Source organism: Cupressus sempervirens, chromosome 4 (assembly GCF_028749045.1).
Source record: "Cupressus sempervirens isolate cs-2001-9-10 chromosome 4, ASM2874904v1, whole genome shotgun sequence".
In the NCBI taxonomy this organism is placed as follows: domain Eukaryota; kingdom Viridiplantae; phylum Streptophyta; class Pinopsida; order Cupressales; family Cupressaceae; genus Cupressus; species Cupressus sempervirens.
In genome coordinates, this window is record NC_143121.1 from 722,045,536 (window position 1) to 722,066,417 (window position 20,882).

General features: G+C 35.2%; 1 long non-coding RNA gene and 1 pseudogene across 1 annotated transcript in view; both read left to right on the top strand.

Moving 5' to 3' along the window:
- The window catches only part of LOC149563306 (uncharacterized), a 29,823-nt gene extending 9,300 nt beyond the window's left edge, over window positions 1-20,523 (top strand). Inside the window, exon 2 of the long non-coding RNA XR_016364060.1 lies at window positions 20,284-20,523. This is a non-coding gene — a long non-coding RNA (uncharacterized LOC149563306). The remainder of the gene's footprint in view (window positions 1-20,283) is intronic.
- On the top strand, window positions 1,451-2,693 carry LOC149563307 (cullin-3A pseudogene; annotated as a pseudogene).
- Window positions 20,524-20,882: the final 359 nt, after the last annotated feature.

Sequence of the window (20,882 nt, forward strand, 5' to 3'; positions counted from 1 at the left end):
AGGGGCAACAAAGCTTTGGGATGTAGCCCCTGAGTGTGCAGATTTGGATGCAACACTTCATGATCTTGTTACAGTTGGAGACGGTGATGATGTTAGTGTGGCACGTGGTGCATCTAGCATAAGTGGAACCATGCTTGGTTCAAATGATCTTTCAGTAGTTGGAGATGACAATGAGAATGTGGATTTTCTTGCAAATCCCTATGATTCAGAGTCAGACTCTGATTGATTGAATTTTCAAACTTCAATCATTTACCATGTTTTTAAATTTTATTTTGTTGGAATCTTGAACATGACCTGTTTGAACTTATTGTTTAAGAGTCAAGACTAAACGCTAATGTTGGACAAGCACATATTGATATTGATATATGAATATCATATGAATTTTGAAATATCTTGAATTTTGTTTAAGGGTTCAGTTAACTGTTAAGTATCATAGATTCATAGTCATATTATGATTTATCAAATGATTTGTTTTTGTATATTTCTTGCATTTCTTTGCATATGTTAATATTATACTATATATATATATATACACACGTTTCCTTCCGCATCCACGTCCAAAAAAAAAAAAAAAAATCCCCGCATCCCGTATCCGCTTCTGGAATCTGCATCCGAATCGGTAACTTAGCCTAATTCTAATACAGCTGAGGGAAATCCCAGACAAATAGCTTCAGCTTTCAGACAGAATTCATCCATTTGGCAAATTTGAAAAAATTGACACTAATGAAGGTTTGTTATCACATAAACATAGGGAAAACCCAATCAATATTTTCAACATATATTTGCAAGCTGACTCAGGCAACTCAACCCAATGTCCAACTCATCTTCACCTAGATGTGATTGAGTAATAAGTCCCTTTTCTATCCACAAATGTATGAGATATTCACGTGCAATAATATAGTCCTTGGGAAAGAAAAAAAAGTAGGCAAAGCAGATTTTTAGATGTCGATGCAGGGAGTCATAACTCGGCTTCAAAATTTTCAAGATGGGCTACTTTGATATCAGCATTTCTTTCAATTTTAACTCCCACTCTCCTTCTAGACTGTAGTTTGACATAGATGCAGCAACCAGCCAAAGTGTGTACTTTGGTGGTCTATTTCCCTTGGACTTAGGGAAAGCATGAATGTCGAACAACTTCCAACTATCGTTATTTGATAGAAATTCCTTTTCATATATATGGACATTCATTGGAAAAAGATACCTAGTTCTACACGTGACTATAACTTTGCATTTGTTATTCCGGCCCCCAGGACACACATGAGTGGAAAAGATCGTCTCACACAGCAATAAAGAATAAGGAATATAAAAGAATCTTTCAGTGATGACGGGTCCCATAATATCAGACTTCCAGATTTCCAAATCATCATACCGAAATAAAACCCGATGAAAGATAAAAGGAGAAACCACGACATCCATTCCCCATTGCATAAGAGTGGATTAAAAAAATTATTATTACAAGATTCAATACTTTCATAATAATAATGAATCAAGCGACAGCTTGCTAAATAATAAAGATGATGTGGAGGCTTTTTTGGAGAAAGTGATGGTACTGTTTCCTAATCTTCAAGAGAAGGATGTCTTTGAAAAATATTACAAGCAACACTTAGCTGAGAGACTTCTATCAGGAAAGACTGCTTGAGATGATGCAGAGAGAAGCCTTATGGTGAGATTAAAAACAGAGTGTGGTTATCAGTTCACTTCAAAGTTGGAAGGCATGTTTACAGACACGAAGATATCTAATGATGCTTTGCAAGGTTTCAATTCAATGGTGGGAGCATCTGGAGATGTGAATGAAGGTCCTACTTTGGTTGTCCAGGATCTCACTACAGGTTCACGGCCAAGACAAGTTGGTGTAAAGTGCAACTTTCCAAAAGAAATTTTGGCAGTGTGTGACAAGTTCAAGGCATACTATCTTAAGCATTCACACTGGCCATAGCCTGACATGGCAGACAAACATGGGTACACCAGATTTGAAGGTAGTCTTTGCAAATTGTCACAGACATGAACCTATCAGATGTGTATCCTTCTTCTTTTTGACTCTGCACAACACTTGAGTTATAATGAAATTGCAGAAGCAATGGAATGCCTGCTTCAGACATAAAAAGATGCATTTTGTCTCTTGCATGTGTAAGAGGAAGAAATGTGCTTGTTAAGGAACCTATGGGTAGGGAGGTTGATGAAGAATATAACTTCTACTTCGACAAGAACTTTACTTGCAAATTCTACGAGGTAGAAATTTGCATGATTGCTGCAAAGAGAGAGTGAAATAGAATAATAGGAGACCCATCAGAGGGTGGAGGAAGATAGGAAGCCCCAAATTAACAGTGTCATTGTTAAAATTGTGAAAGCAAGGCATATTTTAGACCATAACAATATTGTTGCTGAGGTAAACACACAGTTAGAGGCACATTTTTTGCCATACCCTTCAGTGATAAAGAAATGGATTGAGTCACTTTTTGAATGGGAGTTCTTGGAAAGGGATAAGGTAGAACAAAAATTGTACAAGTATCTTTTGTGATAGTTAATTTTATTTTCAAACTCTTTAACAGAGCAGCAAGGTTTTTCACATTTATGATTAGCATATTGTTGTCACCTAAAAGGTTGCTCTTAATAATGTAATTTCTTCATCTTTGGACATTCAAATATGATTTGCACAGCAAGGATATGACAAATTGTCATATTCTTTTTGTGAATTGTTTTAAACATAAAGCTGTTGATGTAAACTATCTCCACTTATATCTAGTTGTGCTTAGTCTGACATCAGATTTCTATCCTCGTCCCAAAGATTGAGTTGCGATTATGATAGGCATGAGCAATAATATATGATTACTCAAGGAAAATTCAAATATTTTATTGCTTTTGAACATAGCAATGTGATATAATAGGACATTCCACTCAAATTGATCCCATCATATGGGAAATGGTATTTTAAAAAAAGACATCATTTTTGAGATTTGTTCTTTGATTAGCTTTTCCTTTTATGTTATCTTCTATTAAGTAGCTGAGGATTATTAAGCGATTTGAAGCACATCTTTAGAGACCTAGGTCTGGAATACTTGTGCCTGAGTTTGGTGTTAGTTGAAATTGTTTATCATAGAAGTTCTCTTGTTCCTTATACTTGCATGGACACGGTAATATCAATCATTTTATCAGTCTTCATTTTTGGAATCAATGGTGAATGCATTTGACCCAGAGCTACGAATCTGTAAGGCCACAAATGGGGGATATCATCCCCAGTTAAACATTTAACAATAGCATCCCCCACTAGGGTTTGAACCTTGATGACAATACCAACAAAATAAATACCAGACCATCACAACATGTCAATACTGGCATTTTTTATTACAATTACTAAACAAGATATCGTATGCACCCCTATATTATTAAGTTCTACAAGATCCACTCCTATAACCTGATTAAACATAAGATTGATTTGAATCCATCTTAGCAGATATTAGTAGTCAAAAGAAAATTGTGCATGATCTTAACAGTTGTAAGATAAAATGGAGCATTTTTATCTTAATCAGCCAAAAGAAATTGTGACTTCAAGATTTAAAGGTACTTTTTCATGGACTATTGAGGTAGCCTGCATTTGACCAAGAAATTGAAAAAGCATGATTTTTTAATCTATTTAATCAGCCTCCAAGACCAGTTGTGAATATTCTCAATAAAGTCATTACTTTTATTTATTTATGGGGTAACTTTGAGTAGATTAAAGAAGGCCTTACTAACATATGGGAAACAGACTGTGGAATGAGATCCTGACTAGATTAGCAGAAACAGACAAACTTTGTTATCTGGATAGGTTGTGAAGCTATTGTCGTTAATGTGCATAGGCTTGGAGTTCATTCAAAAGTAATTGATGGTGAGTCATTTCATTGAGTCTACAACTCTTTCTACTGGCTCCTATCTTTGTTTTTCTAAATGGCTTCATAAATTATGGATCTCTCTTTTCCAGTCAATTAAAATGGTAATCAGCTAAAGTACAAGAAAAGACTATATTGTTTAGAGTGGCTTGAATGAAGAATTGTGCTCTAAACTATATGTTTCTTATGTGCAGACCTGATTCATTGCAGCATGACTTGCTTTTATGTGCCAATGCCAGGCCAATCCATTCTACTAGTTGTGGCATGTAGGACAAACATACTTTAAAAACATTTGGTAGTTATGGTGTGTGGTATTGATATATTTGTTATATTAAAAGAAGTTGATGCTATAAATATGCAGTGTGTGAAGCAATGGATTTCAACAATGAGAATAATCAAAATTATACAACAAATAAAGAATCAGGATGAGAACTGTAACCTTATAAGTTATATCTAATGTAGTACTGTAAAATCAAAATTATTAAGGTAGCTGAAATAATATTGAAGATGAAAAATATGCCCCATACAGAAATGTGCACCCAACAGACCACATAAGTAATACATAGTCATCAAATGAGAAGGCTGAGTTAAGCCTGTAAGGACAGAAACTGATGGAAAAATTAGACACCACAATACCTAATCAAAAAAGTAAATATGACCGTCTCTTATAATCAATGACTTAATGACGAACCAGAATAGTCTAGACAGTTTGTTCACCAAATTTAGATTGAATATTTTACTAATAAATAATAAATCACAAATACGATATTCATTACTAAGTGTTGTCAAAATAATTTGGTAAGTGTTGCCAAAATAATTTCCAATATTCATAGTGAAGGCACAGCAAAGAGCATCATATTTATTAGTATCATTACATAAATAGGCATTGAGATATATGAAAATACATAACATATTAAAAAATAGTGGAAGAGTAACTTTTATATCCTAAATCATCAACTTCGGCTCTCGAACAACCCTGAAAACACAAAACAACAGTCAACAAGCTGTATCCTATACTGAAAATAGGTACTATACTTTATATAAGGTATATTTTGCTTAGAAGGCAGAGTTAACAATAGATATCTAGGTTTAAGGAAATGATTAGCTAAAATTAAAGTGAATCTACACATATCATATGACATAATCTAATGCATTGAATTAGATATTCTTCAGTTATATATGTTGAATAAATCCTATCATATTCAATTACATAAGCTATTATATAGTTTGGAGTTTTGAAAACAAGAGAATATATAAATTAATAACACTAGTGCGTATTACCTTGAGAAGAAGAATTAGTGGCAGAACATGGAGAAGTGAAAAGTATCATTGGGGAGATCTAAATAGAGACAATGATAAATACATTGTTTGGTAGATGAGATGGAGATAAAAAATTTATTTGATGAGCAACTATGTAATTAAGGGATCTGTATGGGGCAGCTTGGTGTGAAAAGTAAACAAATAAGTTCTATGTGAAAAGTAAACAGTTAATTCTATGCCTAGTCAAATTTCCAAACGCTGATATGGCAGAGTCAAAATTGTCAAATCATCACTCAATCAGCATAGATTACATGAAGTGAAGACTATTGTAATGATGTAGTTTTTTTTGAGCATATCATGACTTTGGAGAGATAAATGCATATGCCATATGTGGACACAGAGATATAGAGATAAATTATTATTGGTGCAAAAGTGTATTCAAGGACTGTACACCATTCGAATGCCATATGTTGTGCATAGAATATCTGAAATGTCAGAAATTTAATGTAGTAGGGCAGTTGCCCTTGGAGCCAAACGCCCACCTACCACCCTGATGACCTGCACAACAGTCAAGAACATTGAATTCATGGTAGGTGAGCTTAAATTTAAAATGAGAGGGAAAACGGTTTTGCTAAGAGATAAAAAGGAATATATTTGATTCATTTGATCAGTTGAAGAGAGTAGAGCAGAAGAGTTAAATTAGTTGCAGAGCAAAGAGGAGAAGAAAAGAAGAAAAGAAGTAGATCAGTAGATCAAAGTAGAGGAAGAAAGCGTAGAAAGGTTAGAAGACAATAGGAAGTTTCAGCACGAGTTAAACTCTTTTGTTATTTTGTAAATTCTTATTGATTCGACTTGTGAAGCAGTGATTGCTTCAGGCATTGTTGTATGCAGCCATTAGCGCTATAAGTTTTAAGTTTAAGTTTTATCAGCTTGAAGTTTTAGGGTTTTTCTGGTGACGCTGAATGCTCCCACATTTTGTAATAGTTTTGTTGAATAGAATATAAGCAAGCAAGCATACTTGGCTTATAGTTGTCTTCCTTCTACTTAACGTTACATGTTTTGCATTTAAGATATCCATACTTGCAAGTTTTGAAGTTTTTCCCTCTGAGTTTTAATGGTGGAAATGTCCAGACTGTAAGTCTGCTAAATAGCTCACTCAGTTTAGTCTTTGGCTGAGCTCACTCTCTGCTATTACTATCGAGCTCACTCGACATCCTCTATTGCTTAGCATCACCTTGCAACGATGACCGAGCTCACTCGGCATCTTCACTACCGAGCTCACTCGGCATCTTCACTATCGAGCTCACTCGACATACATTGTGCTAAGTTGCCCTTAATGCCGAGTCACTTGGCTCCTTCTGTCGAGCTTACTCGGCACCATCTTTTTGTCACTCGACACCCTCTTGTGTTGAGCAAGTCTGTCACTCGGCATTGCCTTGTGCCGAGCAAAATTTTAATATGTTGTGATTTATTTTTCACATGGTATCAGAGCTTTGAGGCCCCACATCCACAGTGAGTTAGGGCATTTGTTTTTAGGGATATTTGATATGGCAGGAGATGTAAGAAAGATATGACAACAACCATCATCTTTTAATGGACAAAATTATGACACATTGACAAAGAAGACGAAAACCATAATAGTAGCTAATGATTTGTGGGAGTTTGTGGTAAATGGATTCAATGATGTTATAGTCCCAACATTGTATGCTGCCTTCACAAACCCACAGAAGACTCAATTGAAAGAGTCAAGGAGAAAGGATGCTAAGGCATTAAGTCTGATTGAGACAACAATGACAGAGAGTTTATCCCAAGATTGCAACAACAAATTATGCAAAGGAAGCATGAGATATCCTTGAGACGAACTTCAAGGGGATTGATAAGGTCAGAGTAGTGAAGCTACAAATGATTAGAAGAGAGTTTGAGAACCTTTAGATGAAGGACAATGAACCTATTACAAAGTTCAACTTACGAATTTCCACTTTGATAAACCAACTCAAGTCAAATGGAGAAGATTATTTAGAGTAGAGGATCATAGAGAAGATACTGAGGAGTTTACCTCAGAAATATGACAACCTTGTAATGACCATTGAGGAAGCAAAGGACCTCACCACCTTGACCATGGATGAGTTGATGGGAACACTCCAAACCCATGAGCATCGGATTAACAGATCAGCAACCACCTCCCAAGAGCAGTCTTTCAAGGCTCAAGAGAATTCAAGAGGCAGGGGGAGAGGAAGAAACGACTCCAGTAGAGGCTCAAGAAGTAGAGGTCGTGGAAGGAATGGTCAAAAGAATGCTGGTGCAGAAGGCTCAGGGAGAGCAAGCAACCAAGAGGGAGCAAACACCTCTCAAAACAACTCTAGAGGAGGTAAGAAGAATTAAATTCCAATAAGACTAATGGTGAATGCCAATATTGTCATAAGTATGGGCGTTATGCAAGTGAATGCTGGAAGAAACAGGGTGATCGGTCAAAGCAGAATGCTAATATGGCTGATGTGAATATTGGAAATGCAAACAATCCCGCAACTTTCATCATGTGTAACATTGTTGAACAGGGCAGCTGTAAGGTATGGTACCTGGACATCGATCGTAGCAACCACATGAGTGGTAATGAAAGTATATTCTATTTCATTGACAAGACTTTCAAGTTTCAAATTAAGATGGGAAACAATGGAATTGTTCCCATAGTGGGCAAAGGATCTATCATGGTCTGCACCAAACAAGGTGAGAGGAAGGAGATACAGAATGTGTATTTTGCCCCCAGTATGAAACACAATTTGATGAGTGTTGGACAACTCATTCAAAATGGATGTAAAGTGCTAATGGAAAATGACAAGTGTGTCATTCACGAGAAGGATGGGAGTAATAGACTACTTGCAACAATCCAAATGACAAAGAACTCGATGTTCCTGTTGAAGATAGAGACATGTTTCTCTTCTCAAGTTAGTGCTGCACTTCCCAAACATGCATGTACAGCAGCAGATCAATAATAAGCTATTAGAAGCATGATTGCAAACCCATCCAAGCTTTGGCATCTTAGGTATGGGCATCTTGGCCTTGCTGGTTTAAATTTGTTGTCCAAGAAAAGAATGGTAGATGGTTTGCCAAGCATAGTAGATTCTTATGACAAGTGTGAGGCTTGCATTTTGGCTAAGCAACATAGACTTCCTTTTAATTTTGAAAATTTTAGAAAGGCGAGAGCATCATTAGAATTGGTGCATTCTGATTTGGTAGGCCCTATGCAAACTACTTCTATTAGGAGGGGTACTTATTTTATGACATTCATAGATAACTTCAGTTGTAGGACATGGGTGTATTTTTTGAAGAACAAATATGAGGCATTTGACAAATTTATTGAATTTAAAGCCCTGTCTGAAAAAGAATGTGGACACTATGTAAAAGTCCTTAGATCAGATAGAGGAGGGGAGTATACCTCTAACATATTTGTAAATTTTTGCAGGAAAAATGGCATAAGAAAAAAGCTTACAACTAGTTATGCTCCGCAGAAAGATGGAGTGGTTGAGAGGAAAAACAGGACCATTTTTGAAATGGTTAGAAGCCTGATGAAAGCAAAAGGACTCCCAAATGAATATTGGGAGAAGTTGTAGTGACAACAATATATTTGATCAACAGGTGTCCCTACAAAATCAGCTCGTGACAAGATACCTCTTGAGGCTTGGTCAAGAAACAAATGGACAATTGAAATCTTGAGAGTGTTCGGATGTGTAGCATATGCACATGTGCCCAAAGAACAAAGGCAAAAGCTGGATGACAAAGGTGTGAAGTGTACTTTCATAGAGTACAACTCAGAACCAAAGGCTTATGGGCTATATGAGCCAATTGACAAGAAGATCATCATCTCAAGAGATGTGGAGTTTCTTGAGAATCGATCATGGGATGGCTTGGTAGATGAATACTCAAACACTTCAAGTAAAATGCCTACCATTGAAGAGGAAGAAGATGACATTGGTGATCAGCAAGAAAATGGAGCAGCGAACAAGGATTACAGACAAAGGCAAAAAGGCAAGTAGCCCTTAACATGCCCAACAACAGCTCCAAGCACATCAAGGCAACCTTGAGCTAGAATGCAAAACAGTAGCAGTAACAATATTGAAAATTCAAATCCCACTCTCGCCTCCCTATTGCCAAGAAAGACTAAAAGTTTAAAGGAGATATACTAAGATGAAAGGTATGATGAGAGTGCAAATTTTGCATTATTTTCTCATAATGATCCGATTTATTTTGAGGGAGTTGTGAATGAAGAGAAATGATGTAATGTCATGGATGAGGAGATAGATGCTATTGAAAAAAATGAGACATGAGAGTTAAATACTTTGCTTCCCAAAAAGCAAGTAATTGGAGTGAGATGGGTTTACAAGATCAAGTGCAATGTTGAAGGAAAAATAGATAGACATAAGGCATGTTTAGTGGTCAAAGAGTACAAGCAATAATATGGCAGAGATTATGATGAGACATATACCCTGGTTGCAAAAATGGAAACCGTGTGTGTTGTCATAGCAATTGTAGCCCAACACAAATGAAAGGTATATCAAATAGATGTGAAGTACGCTTTCTTGAATGGTGTATTGAAGGAAGAAGTATATGTGGAGCAGCCACTTGGTTATGAAATTGCAAGTGAAGAACACAAGGTGTATAGATTGAAAAGAGCTCTATATGGGCTCAAGCAAGCTCCATGGGCATGGTATAGTAGGATTGACTCATAATTGATGAGCAATGGCTTTAGCAAAAGCAATGGTGAGTCCACTTTCTACATCAAGGCAATAAGTGGTAAAGTGTTGATTTTTGTCTTGTATGTTGATGACTTAATCTTCACTGGAAATGACAATTTCCTAATTGGTGAGTTCAAAGAGGTCATAAAAAATGAACTTGAAATAATAGATCTAGGTCTCTTGAAGTACTTTCTAGGCATAGAAGTAAAACAAATGCATGATGGCATCTTCATCTCTTAAGAAAAATATGCAAAGCAAATTTTGGAGAGATTCAAAATGCAGGACAACAAGACAACCCCAACACCAACAACAACAGGTCTGAAGTTGAGCAAGGAAGATTGTAGCAAAATTGTGAATCCAACATTATACAAGAGTATGGTTGGAAGTCTGATGTATTTCATTGCAACTCGACCAAACATGATGCATGCAGTAAGTTTTATTTTTAGATTTATGGAAACACCAAAGGATTCCCATTGGCAAGCAGGAAAGAGGATCCTAAAGTATGTGAATGGTACCAAGGGATTTGAAATTTTGTATACTATAGAAAATGATTTCAAATTGGTTGGTTACACGGGTAGTGATTGGGTTGGAAGCTTAGATGATAGGAAGAGCACTTTCGGACACATGTTCCATATGGGATCGGGTGCAATTTCATGGGCATCCAAGAAGCAACTTATTGTTGCTCAATCTACAACAGAGGCTAAATACATAGCAGTGAATGCAGCAACATGTCAAGCTATTTGGTTAAGCAGAATCCTGATAGATTTGAATGAAAGGCAAGAGGATGGAACCACAATCTTTTGTGACAACATCTCCTCAATTGCACTATCTAAGAATCCAATTTTTCATGGGAGAAGCAAGCATATAGAGATCAAATATCACTTCATCAGAGAGTTGGTGGAGAACGGGGATATCAAGATGGAATTTTGCAAGTTTGAGTAGCAACTAGTAGACATATTCACTAAGCTTTTAGGCATTGGAACTTTTGTGCACCTAAGAGAGAGTCTTGGTGTAGTTGATTTGGATCAAGAGTAATCCTTGTTTTTTTTTGGCTCGGGACAAAGGGGGAGTGTCAAAAATTTAATGTAGTAGGTCGGTTGCCCCTGGAGCCAAACGCCCACCTACCACCTTGATGGCCTACACAACAATCAAGAACATTGAATGCACGATAGGTGAGTTCAAATTTGAAATGAGAGGGAAAACGGTTTTGCCAAGAGACAAAAAGGAATGTATTTGATTCATTCGATCAGTTGAAGAGAGTAGAGTAGAAGAGTTAAATCAGTTGCAGAGCAGAGAGGAGAAGAAAAGAAGTAGATCAAAGCAAAGGAAGAAAAGTGCAGAAAGGTCAGAAGACAGAAGGAAGTTTCAGCACGAGTTGAACTCTTTTGTTATTCTGTAAGTTCTTATTGATTCGACTTGTGAAGCAGTGATTGTTGTAGGCATTGTTGTATGCAACCATTAGAGCTGTAAGTTTGAAGTTTAAGTTTTATTAGTTTAAAGTTTTAGGGTTTTTCTGGTTGAAGTCAAATGCTCCCAGATTTTGTAATAGTTTTGTTGAATAGAATATAAGCAAGCAAGCTAGCAGGCATACTTGGCTTATAGTTGTCTTCCTTCTACTTAACATTACATGTTTTGCATTTAAGGTATCCATACTTGCAAGTTTTGAAGTTTTTCCCTCTGAGTTTTAATGGTGGAAATGTCCAGACTGCAAGGCTGCTGAATAGCTCTTTCGGTTTAATCTTTGGCCGAGCTCACTCTCTGCTATTACTGTCGAGCTCACTCGACATCGTTTGTTGCTGAGCATCACCTTGCAATGGTGACCAAGCTCACTCGGCATACATTGTGCCAAGTTGCCCTTACTGTCGAGTCACTCAACTCCTTGTGCCAAGCTTACTCGACAACATCTTCCTATCACTCGGCACCCTCTTGTGCCGAGCAAGTCTGTCAATCGACATTGCCTTGTGCCAAGCGAAATTTTAATAGGTTGTGATTTATTTTTCACATGAAAGACACCCAGTAACTACTGGCAAAATCAAATCAAATTGCAGAGGACATTAGGAGCCTTCAACAGTTGAACAAAATCTAATCAAGTGATGCAGATGTACAGAGTCAACGACAATAACCAATTATTTTGATTATGTACATGCAAACAACCAACCTACTAATAATAAAAATCCACTTGAAGTATGTGATTGTTGATCAATATATGTCTACAGTTTGATATTGAAGGTTTGTCCATATCTAGCAGTGACATTGGATATGCTTCACGCTTAAATATCATTAGCGGTAGAAAACCCTGCAATGCAGACAATAGCGATGTCATATAGCATTAGCGACCATCCAAACGATAGTTTATCTCCAAGCACTTTTCACCCATTTTAAGGTTATATGCTTCCTATTTTTATCTTATTTGCTTTATATTTCATAACTTGTAGGGTGGCACCACATGGAGCAACATTGAATATATCACTTGTCAGAACCCTTTCCTTTCCTCTTAAGTATTTTGTTTTGTATATATTCAAGAAAAAGAATAAATATGTGAAGGAAATAAAAAATATAATGATCACATTGATACCCAATAAGACAGAATGCAAATCAATGGCAGATTTTAGACCGATATCCCTATGCAATACATCATACAAAATCATATCAAAAGATATCACTTACAGGTTAAAAAGATTTTGGGGTAGTTGATATCAGAAGAGCAATATGGATTTACTCCACGAAGACACACAATGGACAACATAATAATAGTAAATGGAATAATTAATTCAATTAAGGATAATAAACTAGGATAAAGAGAGTAATACAATGATCAAACTCCACATTATCAGGCTTATAATGGGATTAAGTGGAGATTTTTGCTCAGCATATTGAAAATATTTAGTTTTTGTAAGGAGTGGCTAAATAATATATTTTATTGCACATCCACCATGCGTATATGAATTGCAGTCAATGGACCCCTCTATGGCTTCTTTGATTCTTCACAGGGATTACAAAAGGGGGACCCTATGTACCCATTTTTATTCATTATACTCATAGAAGCTAAATTAGGATATCTCATAAAACAAAGGTAGTGGATTTATTGTTGGAGAGGCATTCCAAAGGCTACAGGTATGGATCTAATTACACACACCTAGTTTGTAGAGGAAACAATGCTCTTTAGGGATGTGGGCATCAGATGGGCCGAAACCATTATAAAATTAAAATACTAGTGATCTATATAGCAAAAGTTCTGGCCAAATAATAAATAAGGATGAGTCGAAGGTACATTTCTTCAACACCAACAAGAGATGGCTATTCAAATGTTCTCATTGATCTCAAGATGATCATTCGCATTGTTAGAAAGAAAGAAAAAATGTTGAACAAATGCATGACAAAGACAAGTTTAATTTACACAACCTTGAAAAATAAATTCAAAAGCTATATGGCATTTAGGAATGAGTTTTGCTTATATTTCATTCATTTGTAGTGGTTGATGTGATGCAGTGAGAATGCAAGTACAAAAACTTTTGCGTGTGATCTTCGTTTGCAAGGAAATGTGTTTTTTAAATGAGTACTTGTCTCAAGCACATCACTCGTTATATGATAACTGTGGCAGTACTTGTGGTAGAAACAAGTAAACTATTGAACAATGATAATGTTCTAAGAAGTGATTAAGATTATGTTAGTGGCAGAATTCAAGGTTTGAAGAGCAATGATTCCACATTTACATTGAATTATGGCAGTCAAATAATAGTAAGCATTGTTGCCCAAGTTAAGCATTGAAAAGAAGAAATTATTGGTTGAGTGAATAACAATTGTTCAAAGGTAATAATATATGAAAATTCAAAGTGGTAAATACAATGGACAATGATCAACATAGAAACAACAATAAAGAACATATATTAACTTGTTTGATTATATATGTGTGCAAGAGAAGTGATTTATATTTATCAAAAAAGAGATGTGGATTATAGTATAAAGGTGGTGACTTGTCAAAAGCAAAAAAATACAAACAAATGGCAATCAAGAATGATCAAAATGTGCTAATTAAAGGATGCACTTTCACAAACAATGGTGATTAATAAAGTTACTAAAAGGCATGTATCATATGAGAGTAAATGAAATTTGTCTACAAACAATCGTGTTTTTGTAAAAGGTGTGTAAATTTTAAGGGATGCATCCCTTCATGAAAGAGCATAAGGAAAGGTAAAAAATAAATACTGTATGAGGGGTGAAGAGAGGGTGCATTGTGTGAGCGCGCGCACACGCACGCATGCACGCGCACGCGCACACACACACATGCACATGCCCACACATGCACGCACACACACACACACACTAGATTTAAAGTGAAAGTATTATACACAAGAATAATACCTTCTGAATTAAGAAGAATGTAAGGGGTTTATAGCAAATTAAAAGAGGATATTGTAATCAAGTTTTTGGCAGATTTATGATCACCATTGCAATACAATGGAATCGGTGAAGTTACCGTCTCATTTTAGTGAAGTTGGTGCAGGCACACACACACACGCACGCACACACATGCACACACGCGCGCGCACACACACACACACACCAGATTTAAAGTGAAGGTATTATACATAAGAATAATACCTCCATATTTAATAAGAAGAATGTGAGGGGTTTATAGCATATTAAAAGAGGATATTGTAATAAGTTTTTGGCAGATTTACGCACGCAGACACATACACACCAGAATTAAAGTGAAGGTATTATACATAAGAATAATACCTCCATATTTAAGAAGAAGAATGTGAGGGGTTTATAGCAGATTAAAAGAGGATATTGTAATCAAGTTTCTGGCAGATTTATGATCACCATTGCAGTACAATGGAACTGGTGAGGTTACCGTCTCATTTTAGTGAAGTTGGTGCTTCATGTTTAGGGGTTGGTGCCTACAAAGTGAAGAAATTGTAGTTTATTGAGGGTTGGTGCATTTAGCAGGTTGGTGCCTACAAACGTTGTAAAAGAAGATATATGAAAACATTTACTTGGGATGGGGTTTTTCCATTAAGGGGTTTGACATAAATTTTGTGTTCTTTAGTGTCCTAATTTGTTAAATCTTACATATGTGATGATTGAGCTTTATAAACATTGTTGTTATATTTAGTCAAGTTTTAGAAAGGTTACAAATTATTTATCTATTGATTCACCCTCGGCCACTCCGTATATTTATGTGCTCTTAAATAGAGGCAACATATTGCTACAACACTTCAATGTACAGTGGATTCCACTCCGGCTAAACATTTGAAGGTTTCATTTTTCAGTGGGGTTGCCAAAATATCATTATGAAATAATACAATAGAAAAGAATTGGGTAACGCTAATACGTGGAATTGGAGATGGTTGTCACTCATCAATCAAGTAATCATGCTAAAAGCAGTTATGGGATTATATATATATATATATATATATATATCATGTCTTGCTTGGTAGGAGGCCTCTAACATGAAAGAAGGTTGGAAGAAATTTTAATGGGAGGGGATGAATGAAAGCAAAAGATTCTCGTTGGAGCACTAGGACAACGTGACTAAACCATTTGAATATGGTGGGGTGGGAATTAAAGAAATAAAGTAAAAAAGGCGATGCATTGAGTGCCAAATTGGTCTGGAAGTTGTTCAAACACCCTAAGAAATTATGGTGTGAAATCATGCAAAACTAGTATTTGGATAGTCTCAATCCAAGTAGGAAACTCACTTTGGTAGTTAGTAGCACTAGTTCAGTTGTATTAAGGTTCGAGTGGGATTGTCAATCAACATTATAAATTATCTAACTTGTGGGTGAATAATTGGAGAATAACAAACTTTCGGGCTGACCTGTGGAATGGATTCCTGCAGTATTAAAAGAGATCTTACTTCAAACTCAGAGGAAGAATGTGGTGCATTATATTGACAAAGTACACATTCAAGGTAGGATGGTATAGGCAAACATTGAAAATATTCGGATTGAGGAAGAATCAAATCAAAATCCAAGAACAAACTTGTGAAGAGATCACTAATACTAATGTTGAGATTCAATGGTGTGCTACCATATTAGGCCAATACTATGCTTGCTTGGGCTACACAATGACAATATCTACTAGTAACACACAAAATAATGATGACTGCCAATAGAGCTTTGTTGGAGTAAGAGGTTTCTTGTGAAAGCAAGTGCTTTTCTTTGGACCGTTTTGAACAAAGGTGTCCTTACAAGAGAAAGGGTACATAAAACAAAGATGAGTGGCCCAAGTTGGTGTGTTCTCTGCAAAAGTGTGAAAGTGACATTAGACCACTTAATGTTGTGTCCTTTCCTTAAACAATATTGCAAGTAGTTTCTAATGAATTGAACTAGATGGGTCCAAAATATAAGAGCATTGCAAATTTCCTAAAGAGTTGGCCAAAATTGAAGTGTAAGGGCATTTGGGGTGGTTTGTTGGGATTCTTTGGACAGACTGATCAATTGTCTCCCATAGCATATAGAATCTAGTGTCATGTTGGACATTTTGGATCTTCAGGCTAAGAAGGAAAAATGCACGAGGAAGGAAGAGAGCTTGATTGGGAATGGTATGGAAAAGTAGTATAATTTGGAGGATTTTTCGGGCTACACAAGCAATAATGGAGATCTTCATAGCCCAAAAAAAGCTATCTAGGATCGTAGAATTTGGTGCAGGAATAAGCTTCCTCCTGAATAAGAACATGTAGTAAAGGGCTCACAAAATTTACTGAAAGGGGAACTGAACAACACAAGGAATGCATTTTTACTTTGGCCCACACTGTTGGTGTGTAGTGGAGTCAAGAGAAGAGCAGGTTGTGTTCCTCTTCTTACTACTAGATGAAGAGGATAGAAACATGATTATCAACATTGTTGATGCAAATGTGAAGGTAGAGACATGATTATCAACATTCTTGATGCAAATGCATGGTCTAAGGAACCAACTCATGATGATTCATGAGGCTCTATTTGAGCAACTGGAGTAATTGCTAGGTGACTTCTAGATGCTCCAATTTACTTAGCAGATCATCTAATCTAAGTGTCAGGATGCTTTGGACAAATCAATCAGCTGGATCCTAAAGTATCCATGATCTAGTGTTATGTTGGGCATTTTAGATGTGGAGGCTAAGAAGGAAAAATGCATGAGGAATGTAGGGAGGTTGATTGGTTGTATGGAAAATAAGTATAATTTGGACGACTTTAGGGGTTGCATAGGCAATAATACAGATCATTTTAGTCCAGAAAAACTAGATGGCCCATATAGTTGACTAGCATGAATTCAAAAAACACATCATATTAATTGAAAAACCTTAAACAAAAACCAACTAAATTGGGATGTCATCAAAGAAGTAGAAAATTAGTGGTATGTCACAAAAGCCATCTCTAATTGGATGGCTTAGTTAATAACAATATTCACTTCACCAGATAGATTAAATTGTACAATAACAATAGATAAGGTTAATGTGTCCTATAGAGTTAAAGTTGAGATTGTCCAACAATGGATAAGGTTAATGTTTTCAAAAGTAAAAAGGTTGAAAAGTTATGCTTGGAAAAAAATGGTAAAACATTTTAAATTCAAAAGGGCTTGACAACACAAAAACACAAACCTCAAAAATTGGGACGATGAGCTCTATCTGAAGAGGGGTGTACACATCTTGCACATCAAGAACCACAATCATTGACGACTGCACAAAGAAAGAAAGCTATGAAAATGATAGATCTGCTAAGCCTTTATTTTAATAGTAGTATCATTATAACATTCAATATTGCTATAGTCAAAATAGTTCATACCTTTATCATATATCACAACATGAAATTATGATGTTATTTAGAGAACAATATATTGAAAAAGACTTCTAGGCTAAACTATACTGAATTACCTTACAATAAACATGACTCTTAGTAATTCATCAATTATTCAAATTTCATCCTTATAATGCTACTTTGTTAAGTGGGCTATTATAGAAAGATTCTCATTCTTATCGAAAGAAGCTGGGCAAATTTAGTAAAACATAATACAAGTATTATCATCAACACAAATTCACAACGTGAGTTTTTAGAAACATTAGATATTGAATAGATGACTTTGGATCAGGAAATGTAATAGTTAGACAGGATCAACAACACCCTAAAACATTTAAAGCTCCAAAAAATCATGGTAAAATGAACTCTTAATGTTTCATCAAAGTGTTTATCAAGACATCTCTAGCATGGCTTTATGCTCTCTACTGTACCCAAATGGGGATGTAAAATAATCAACTTCACACAAACATAGTCACAATTATCCATAACCTAATTATAGTAAATTAGGGCTTTCAGCTAAAACTAATTCGAATGCAAGACTAGTCTCATCAATCAATCAATTGATCACATTCAATAACACCTGAGAGGAGTGACGAGTACCACAGAAGCGTGCCAAATGTATTTTGACTTGCCCTAATTTCAGTAATACAAAATATTTGGTTTAGTTTTCATGTTCACCTAGTAGATTTCAAGAGATTGAGTTTTTCACACTTGTATCAATTTTCATCAAATATGTAACTAGAATGTAGGCAAAATGATGATAATTTTATGCAAATATACTCCAAAAAGTACAAATGTATTTCAATACATTCCAAACCTATCAAAACATAAAAGTGAATCAGAGCTGTAATTTTTTATAAATCAATGGTATAAGTTGACCAAATTCTTCCCTAGAAAACTAGGGTCCCAGTTTGGTCTGGCCCAAACATGGGTTTGATTTCAGTCAAGCCCAACTATGGGTTCGGATACATTCAGACCCAAATATAGCCTGGGTCTTGTATTTACACTGTGGGTTTGCAGAGAAGGATCCAGTAAGAACTTTTCCAAAATTGAAGTGAAATTTGATGCGTGCAGTAGAACCTAGGGAGAATTTGAGTTGTGAATCGAGACAATGAACTTAAAATAGGATTTTTGATGGTGTCCTTTAAGAACTACTTGTAAACAAACCGTATCTAAGGAGATGTGATTAGAATTCTAGAATGTTTATCACCAATAGTCCAAGTAGAGGATTGATGCATGATATTGCAACTATAAATCATACACAAAGACGGAAATTTATATTTGATACCATGGAATTATTATGCAAGGGAAGGATCGGTTGACATCATCTAGACATATAAAAAATATTCAGATTGAGGAAGAAGCAAATCAAAATTCAAGAACAAACTTACAAAGAGATCACTAATACTAATGTTTAGATTCTCCAGTAGCTGGGTTGTTTATTCTCCTATAGATTACTATGGGACAAAGCAGCTTCAAGCCTTGCATCACAGTTTATCTCAAGATGAATTTGGAGTCATCCCTGAAAATTTAGTCTATTTATTTGAGAATGCAAATGGGATTGAGAATAAGTGAGGAAAAAAACATAAGACATCTACTCCCATAAGGAATCAGTTCAAAGGCTATCAATAGTTGTAACTTTGATAACTACTATCATCTTCACTGCCACTTTCACAAATCTAGGAGTGAGCAGTGATAAAGGTATTCTATATAGTTAAGATTAGACCTTTCATGAAAGAAAGAAAAAATTCAACATGACCAAAAGAAATGCTAGATGCATCAAAACCCTAGGAGGATCCATGGTGTGGAGAGATAAATGGTAAAGGACCATGTCAAATTAGGGCAAAACATTGTAAAACGTACAATCTCAATGAAATCATTGAAAGATCAGGATATGACACACAGTAGGGCATATAAAAAACAAATGAGACTCATTAATATATTATGTAGCCATTTTAAATGTACATATCCACCTATTATATTATTTTATTCAAATAGTTATATGTTTCATCTTTTAACTATTATACTATCATATGTTGCTTCATTTATTGTATCGTGATGGTAAGGTTGTAAGTCATGATTTCTAGCAACCTTTTTTCCTTTTATTATCTAATGACTAGGCTTGAATTGCATTGCAGTACAGAAGTTGTCAAGCTATATATTGTATTAAAAATGGTATACAAGCAGATTGTCAACATCATGTAAGGTTGTAAGTGGAGACAATACCATTAGCTTTTTAATCCTATTTTATTCGGGATGGTCCAATCATAATAGCAGGTTGTGGGCAGAATTGACATTGTTTCTTAACACCCATTTTCATAGGAAGGGTGTAGGTAGGAATAGCTTTCATCAACTTAAGAAATGATTGTTGTTTAAGATTGGATTCGGCTTGGGTTTATGCATTTACCTTAGCTTATCATGGATGTGATTGTCATTTTATCTTATGTTATCATTGTACTTCAATCTTATCAAGTGATTATCAAGCTTATATATTAAAATCTTTGATTTCAAGCTTATCTAGTGTATTTACCTTAGCTTATCATTGATGTGATTGTCATTTTATCTTATGTTATCATTGTACTTCAAGCTTATCAAGTGATTATGAAGCTTATATATTAAACTCTTTAATCTATCTTTTTCATACAGGTGATAGATATGGAAGCTTCATTGATAGCCAGCAAATCAAATCCCCTTTTAAGTGCATGAATCTTATTTATGTTGGCACCATTCTTAGTACTGTAGTACATATACATAAGAGAGTCTCTAAAATTGTGAACAAAAACAATCAACTCTCAGGACTTGAGGATGACAACACTTGCACTCACTTCAACTCTTATTGTTCTTCAATCATTTGTATAAATTGTGGTGGGCTTTATGGTTCTTCAATCACTTGTGAATAATTATTTCTCATTGTGGAAAAGAATATACTCCTATAGGCTCTTTCTTGTGTGTACATAAACACTCAACTGCTAGTGTTGAATGTCATATTTATGTGATGTTCATTTTCTTATGGATTAACTTCTACACTATTTTGTAAGGCAACATTGATAATAAATGCAATAAATATGATTTTTTAATTCATGTTTGCTTATTATATTATTGATATTTGGAAACATTAAAAGTTACAAATTATATAATTTTATTTATTTATTAGTTTATGATAAATAAAAGGTAAATAATTAATATTTATTTAATCTATTAAAAAATATTTTAATTATAATAAAATTTTAATTTTAATTTAATTT